This window comes from Cricetulus griseus (genome assembly GCF_003668045.3).
Source record: "Cricetulus griseus strain 17A/GY chromosome 1 unlocalized genomic scaffold, alternate assembly CriGri-PICRH-1.0 chr1_0, whole genome shotgun sequence".
NCBI lineage: Eukaryota > Metazoa > Chordata > Mammalia > Rodentia > Cricetidae > Cricetulus > Cricetulus griseus.
Genome location: NW_023276806.1, coordinates 13,435,767 through 13,443,986, shown reverse-complemented (window position 1 = coordinate 13,443,986; position 8,220 = coordinate 13,435,767).

Here is an 8,220-nt window from a genome sequence, read left to right as displayed (position 1 = left end):
TCCAGATGTGTATGGACAAGCACGCACATGTGGAGAACTCTCAAGCCGAGTCCAGCAGATGGAGGCTGGGCGCACCATTTTTAGCATAAAGGATCCAAACAGGATCCAGTGAATCAGCAATATTCAGTTGTCTGGTTTTCGGGCGATCCCCACCCAGACCCCATTTCCAGAATGTCTGGTGTCTTAACACCCACCGCTGACCTGCCTGTGTGAGCCAGTGAACATTGCTATAACACTAGGAAGCAATTAGTGGTGTGAACACCAATCCTGGTAATACTAGCACTCACCTAATTGGTGTAATTTAATTAAGCAGTTAATTTCCTTCTGGCATCTGTATAAAAGAAAAACAGGAGGGAAGAAAAATAATCTCAGATTATTAACTACTTTAAGCTCTCAAGCTACTATGTCTTGGGCTATCGCCAGGGATCTTGAAAAGCACAGAGGAAAATGAAAATTACATCTCAACTTTCAAAAGACAATGAAGGTACAATTTCTTTGAAAGGACATATTAGCTTGAAAATATTTATATGTCTTACAATTAATCATTATAAAGCAATATAAGATTGTATAGAATGCAGGATTATATAATCACACAAAAGCCCTGAAGAGTGCCTTTGAATTACTCAAAGCCTTTTCTTCATCAACTGCTATTCAATAATATTCCCTGAAAATGCCTAACCTCTTCCCCCAGTCTCCAGCTTATCAATCAATGAACATTTCTGAGGAAAATCAAATCAATATTGCGACATGACAGACAATGTTATAAAGCTCTAGATAGAAGAAATGTCATAACGCAAAGGATAAAGCAGCCGACAGGATGATCCCCACATTAATCAGGGCATGGAAGAGCTCTTGGTAAAAAGCAGCCTAGTCACAAAACCTCTCCCCTTCCTTCCAAAAGAGGTACTTCATGTTTTCTTTCTTTCTTATGTTTGTTTTTAATTGTGTCTCTGGGTGAGAGCTTGTGTGTAGGTATGTGGATATGAGTGAGGTGCCTGTGGAGGTCAGAAGGGGGCTTTAATCCCTGGCCCTGGAGTGGCAGGTGGTTGTGAGCTTTCTGAGTACCCAGGTCAGGAACGAGCGATAGGCTCTTAGCCCCCAGGCCACCCCTCCAGTCCTCATTCATGTTCTGTAGTGGGAACCCATGAGTTTCTATGAAGGTGGGGTTTCAATGAGTCCACCAGACCCAAGACAAATGATAAATAGGCGTTTATTAGGGAAGCACTTACACAGATAGGAGGAAATAACTGCTTCAGTCTTCCTGCTCCAGGAGATGCAGTCTCTGCCCTTCCCATGCTCTCTGCAACCCAAGAGCCAGCCCCTCCTCTACCTTATAACGGGTCACCTCTGCACCTGAAACCACGCCCAAGGGGTGTGGCCACCATCTCAAGTTCACTGGCAAGGCAAGATGCCACTACATTTCTATATAATGTCCTTGCCCATTTCCAATCTAGAATGGTATACATAGCCTAGTGTTCCCACAGGGAATTTTTTTTTCTGTATTTCCAAGACAACTTTCTTTTCCTTAAAAAAAAAAAAAAATACTTTGAGACATTCTTACATTAAATGCCTTTCTAATTTTTTTCACTTTTGAGCTGTCGGATGGCACTGCTAATTAATTTTCAATTATAGAAATAAAGTAAAATAATCGAAGGAAGGAGAAGAGATTTGAGACTCAGATACTACAGAAAAGCATAAAATATCTCCATATACTAAATTAGAGAGACATTGTAGAGCCTTTTCAGTGTTGCATATGCCAGCTTGAAGGTTCTGCTATTTAAATAAAGTCTCTGAAAAATTATAGTACATATGTGACTATATATGCTGTCATAAATTGCTATTTCTCTTTAGTGTCCACATAAAAAATTAAAACACACACATAAGCATGCATACATACTGTACAGATATGTGTATGGCTCATATGTAAATCATTGGGTGTAAACTAAAATACTTAGAATACAGTTTCACAACACGACACTTAGTAAGTCAACAACAGAAAGCATACCTACCATACGGCTTCCCAGTCCTGAGCATTTTGTTTGTTAGTTTGTTTTGTTCTTGAGACAGGGTTTCTCTGGGTAGCCCTGAATGTCATGAAATTCTCTTTGTAGACCAGGCTGGCCTTGAACTTAGAGTTCCGCCTGCCATTGCCTCCTGAGTGCTGAGATTAATGGTGTATGCCACCACTACCAAGCCTAGAAATGAATTTTTACCTAGGTCTTCAGTACCAAGTGTGAAATCCCTTTGGTGGATCAGGCCTCACAACCAATAATCAGAGGGAGTTGGTTACTTCCATAGCTCCCATGGCACTATTGCACCAGTGGACATGTCTCAGCAGCATGTCTTAAAACAAGGTGAACACCATCACTGACATTCCAGACACGGCAGATGAACTCTTCCCTTACTTCATTAAGTCTTCGCTCAGCAGCATTCTTAGTTTGGTCTACTGTCTCCACACTGAGTAAACACAGATACATCTTTTCATTCTTGGTTCAAAAGCCACCTCCTCCAGGAAGCTCTCCTTGATTCCCCCAGACAGAGGATTTGCATTATTGTATATGCCCAAGCTATCCAGTCCTTTACAGCAATAGTTTGTGACTGTGTATTGATATGATTGGCTATTAGCTGTGCACACTCATAGACAGCACTAGCACCCATACTCTTCAGTGAATACACTCTTTATATCAATAAATCTGTAAATACGGATCCTGATTTTAATTTACAAAGAATTAGCAATACTTCAGAAAATGAAAGGGAATTTTCTGGAAATAATACTGAAACTCCATGCCAGACTAATACCAGAACTTGTAAGTGAGTCTAATGGTACATAGTTCCTCCACTAAGTATGTTTTCCTCCCTATGAATCTGGCCAGTGCTGTGGTTGCTTTGATCAAGATAGTAATGGTCAAATACATGCTTTGTTAGGTCCACAAAGAGCTCTTAACTGGCCTGAGGGTTTCTATTTCTCACCTCCAGGAAGCCAACTACTGAGTAAGGAATGAGATTATTCCAAGACAATCCCAAGTCGCAAGTCACGTAAGTGCATAGGCCCTCGAGGGAGAACTCATGTTGGTCAAGAGAGGCCCAGGAACACTGAACACAAGTGGTGTGAATGAAGAAAGCTGCCTGGGAAACAGCTTCTCCAGTTGTAGCTGCCCCAACAAATTCTTTGTGAGTCAAGAAGAAGCACCTAGACCTGCCTTTGCAAAGTCCCTCATTGGTGAATCACGCACAGAACATGAGAGCTATTCTCAGCCTCTCAGATCCAGGGACAGTCTGTTATAAAGCAATGGGCAACTGGAACAAATGATTGGATGAGGAGGACCAGCTGAGATTCACTAAAGAAAATGGGTAGAGGATGGGGTCAAGAGAGGTATCAACTGCCACAGAGGCAAGGGTTTATGCTGTGGAATCTTATTTGAACTGGGCAAAGATGTGTCATTTGTTTATGCTTTGGAATATCACTTTAACCATGTGAAAGTATGTTACATTTGTTTATGATGCATTTGTTTAATGGTGTAGGGATTCGCTACACTTGTTTAATTATGTAAAGATGTGTTGCCTTTATTTCACCTTGCCTGCCTAAGGCAACTGATTGGTGTAATAAAGAGCTGAACAGTCAATGGACAGGCAGTGAAAATAAGTAGCAGGAGGAACCCAGGCTTGAGAGGAATGGAAGAAGAGGGAAAAGAGAATAAGGGAGAAAGAGAGACACACCCAGGGCAAGGAGCCAGGCAGCCCAGCCAGCCAGACATGAGAAGCAGTGAAAATAAGATATGCAGAAGAAAAGTAAAAAGTCCCCTGGCAAATGGTAGATAAAAAGAAACAGGTTAATTTAAGGAAAAAGAACTAGCCAGAAATGAGCCTAAGCTAAGCATTTTTAACCAATAAAAAGTCTCCATGTCGTGATTTGGGAGCTGGCTGGTGGCCCTAAAGGAAAAGTCTGGTACAGGTTTACATAATGAAAAGAATGAAAATGTCCCCAGCAGTGCACAGATGGCATGAGAAAGAGCAACGAGGGTGCCTCTATTGTTAGGCAGCTATTATGAGACTTTACAGATTTTCCTCTCCTCCTCCTCTTCTCCAACTTCTCATTTTCCCATGTCACCACTGCAGTGACTCACTTGTATTAAACACTTACGCATACATGCTTTACCTAGACCAGTGTATATAACCCCACAGGGTAGGTGTCATTTTTATTTGGGGAACAAGAAAAATATGAGCTGGTCATGAAGTTAGTACCCCAGGATCTGCAAGCTGGTGATGGCCAGCATTGCAGAAGGGGCTATCTCCTGTAGTAGGAGAAAAAGGAAAATGTTAACTTCATTTGGCTACTAAGTAACTATACAGTGTGGGAACTGCCATTTCTGTTTACCAGGTGAGACTCTGAGGCTTGGAAAGTCAAGCAAATCGTGTGATACCACACAGCTGTGACAGGGCCAGGCCTCAGATCCGGACTGCAACCTCTCCACCACCCACTGAGGTTAACAGGCACGTGGAACAATAGAGTCAGAGCGCTCTGGGGACAGGAAGAGGGCATCGTGTTATCTTGTTTCATAAAAACTGAAAGTCTTAGGAAAGTGGGCCGATGAGCGGATAAGAGGGAAATCCCATCTCTGGGTCAGGGAAGCCTGCTCTAAGCTCCTGAATGGAGGGTCTAGCAATAAGAACATGTGCCTGGCTTCGAAGAGCTCCCCAAGAGTAGCAAGTGACACAGCATCTAGTGACAGAAGTGGAAACAGGGATCCAGTTGTGTCGTCCAGCTTGGAGGATTTGGGGAGGGCTCTGAAAGGGCAGGCTGATGGGGAATGTCCTTCTGTGTATGTTTATCTTATTGGTTGTTGAGTAAAGTACTGTTGGCCAATGAAGAAGCAAGTTAGGTGGGACTAGGAGTCAAGGAGGATTCTGGGAAATGTAGTAAAAAAGTCTTGTGATACAGGCAGAAAGGGACATAGCAGGCAGACTCAGGTACAAGCAAGGGCAAGAAGGAGGTCGTTCCTTTTTCCCTTCCTCCTGCTCTCTGCTCTGGAGCTGCCATGTGATTCCGGCAAGAAAAGATGGAAGGTAAATCTTTATGGTTGATACTTAAGACTGAGGTAGCAAGTAAGAAATCCTAGTCAATTGGCCAAGCAGCATTTGTACCTAATATAAGTCTCTCTGTGTTACTTGGGACCTTAAGGAAGTGGTGGGTAGAACTCTGGCGGCCTGGCAGAAAGCGCCCACGTGTTGGCAGAGCTCAGGTAGATGGAGCAAGGACGTATCCTTACAGCAGGCCCTTCAATGATTGGTGGGTTGCTTTCCTGTTTTTTTTGTTTTGTTTTGTTTTTTATTTGTTTTTGTTTTTCTAGCATGTATTATTTGCACAAAATAATGAGGTTTATCACAACTTGCATGTTCCAGGAAACAGAACACTATGAGCAGAATCCTAAGTAAAAGACAGGATAGGGAATGAACAAAAAAAAGGCTAGAGAGTTGGTGGATTGTGTCTTGCGGGCCCTTCTGGGGGATTTAGCAGGGGAATGGTTCCATCAGGTTTTCAGTTTGGAAAAACCCACTTGGCACAGGCTGCTGTTGCAATAATCCATGGGGTTGATAATTTAGAGCTGGGCGGTGACAATGTGGGTGGATTTGAACCATTTTTAAGGAGGTTGGTCTGTCAGAACATGTGACTGATCAAAGGGGGGGGGCAGGAAGAAAGAGAAGTGGATGTCACCTAGAGCACCAGCTTGCTCGTGCCACCGTGTTGACCAAGGAGAGAGACTGAAAGGGAAGACGGCATGGGTTAGTTCCAGTTTTGTTGCTGTGATTAAATGAAAATTTGAGCACTGATGGGATAAAGGTAGCATTTGAAGTCATGGGCCTATATGAGCCCACTCAACCCAACTGACAAGACATGTAAAGTTAGGAGAAAAGCAGTGGACCAGAAGCAGACACAGACAGACATACTGAAGCAAAGAAGCCAGAGAAAAAGCATTGCCATTGAGGTGAAGCTTTCCTGTGACAGACGTATGCCAGTGTTAGACCCCTGGAAAAACTCAGGTATCCGGGGTCCCAGGCTACGACCTCGGTCACCCCAATCACCAGGCAGATTTGAGAGCTTGTTGCAAACTGCATGAGGCTTTATTGTTGTTTAACAAGCTAACCCCATGTTAGCTCGGGTCTTTTGTCCACCCACCATGGCAGTTGGCTACAAAAGATAGTTTTAACCGGCTCCTGAGAGATCTTGTAGGGCAGCGTAAGGGGAGTGTCTAGGGGTACACACAGGCTCAGAATTGGTGTGCTTTCAGGCTTGGAGGGCTTGCCCTGTGTTGATTGGCCAACTGGTTGTTATGGCCCATAGGCCCTCCCAGGGTGGTTGCTATGCTCTGCGAGTCATTGCTGTGCACTTGTCCGTAAAGCACACCCAGAGCCATAAAGCATAGTGCCACCAGCTAACTTCTGATTGGTTCCTTGCCATGAGGCAGGCACCTAACCTCTTAGTGACCAATGCAAGGTCATAGCGAGCACGTGTTACTGTCATGGCCTCCGAAATGGGGGGGCTGGTCCCTTCACCAGCACCACACCAAAACAGTTTCCCATCCACACAAGAGCAAACATGACAACCCCCTGCCTTTGCCAATCTGCCATTTCACTGTCTGCATAAGGAAATAGAGCCACTGGACAGACAGCCCTGTAGTACACGTGTGTACGCACATATAAAGAGACATATAACCATCTTAAGTGTAGTAGCGGCCAGCACTACAGTTACAACATTTCACGGGTTCAGGTGAGGGAATCTGAGGGTTAGAATAAAGACAAGACAGTGGGTCATTCTTTCAAGGAGAATGCGTTTATTTTCCAAGGGGAGCAGACTTATAGACCAACAGCAGCCACCACAGGAGTTTACTCAGGTCAAGGTTCTTGCCCCCCAAGCCCTCCAGCAATGGGTGAATAATTTGCATTCTTGCATACAGGCCTAGGCGGAGGGAGGGAAGTGAACACCTAATCTCGAGGCCTGACAGATAACACCAAGGACACCTTAGGTCACCCATCAGGCTCCCAACACTTAACTGCAGAGAAATGCTTACACACACACACACACACACACACACACACACACACACATTTTTATTATCTCTGAATTGCAAAAGATTTTCCTTCAATTACAAAATACTGGAAGCATAAACATAATGTCACTAAAAGCTCTGTGAAACTGGATTTTAAAAGTAGTAAGATTTGGGGCCATGCCTATCTCTGCAGATGACCATCTCCTCAGGACAATGTCACAGATGTCTTGTTAAAATTCATTACCTTTAAATGACACTTTGTACTCTTTAGGATTGTTTTCTCATCAGCCTCTAATGTGGTTGCAATGTGGTAGGTGACTCGAGCATGGATGGGTTATTGCACTAGATAGATAATCAGCAGAAGGATGTAGAGAGTTCTGGAAGTGCAGAGGGGGTATATTGTCTATGCATGAGGAGATGAGGAGTGGAAAGGTTGTGTTTGGAGAGCATTTATTGTGAATGCTGCATTGCATCCTGTCAGTTGTTGTCCTCGTATGAACGGACTCGGGCATTTTGAATGTAAACAAGGGTAGACAGATACTTTGGAATTAATCATAGTGTATGGCATAAAAGCACTATTAATATTGTCCATCTATCACATTTCAGCCTTGTAGCAACTCTGATTTCCACTTTACATGTAAACTCAAGTGATTTTCCCTGTTAAAAGAAAATGGCACACTTAGCTAAGAATTTGAAAGAGACTACTTAATGTTTTTAGAGGTTTGGGGAGAGTAAAAAGAACAAAGAACACTGAGGCATCAGGGACTAGAGAAAACAGGAAGCCGATACCACTTGTAGTCATAGATAATGGGTGTAAATGGCACTCCAGCCCCAGCTGGAGGTTCACCAACACAAACTATTCTGTAGAAGAAAACGGTTGCTAGAAGGCAAGAAGAAAACCATGGAATTTGTTCTCCAACCTCTCTCCTCTTTCCTCCTATCCCCTTTATAAAAACACCCAATAAATTAAGCCCAGTAAAAATGGGATTCCTTGTGACACTATCCCTGAAGAACAGTCTTCTGGGGGTGTAGAAACATGGAAAATACTAAAACATGACTCTTGACCTTGTAGAGGTTACAAAATACTTAAGGAGTGGCAATCTAATTCAAGTATCTCTGTATCCAAAACTCACACTGCATCCAAGGTTTATGTATTCCTCCACCCTAGTGAATT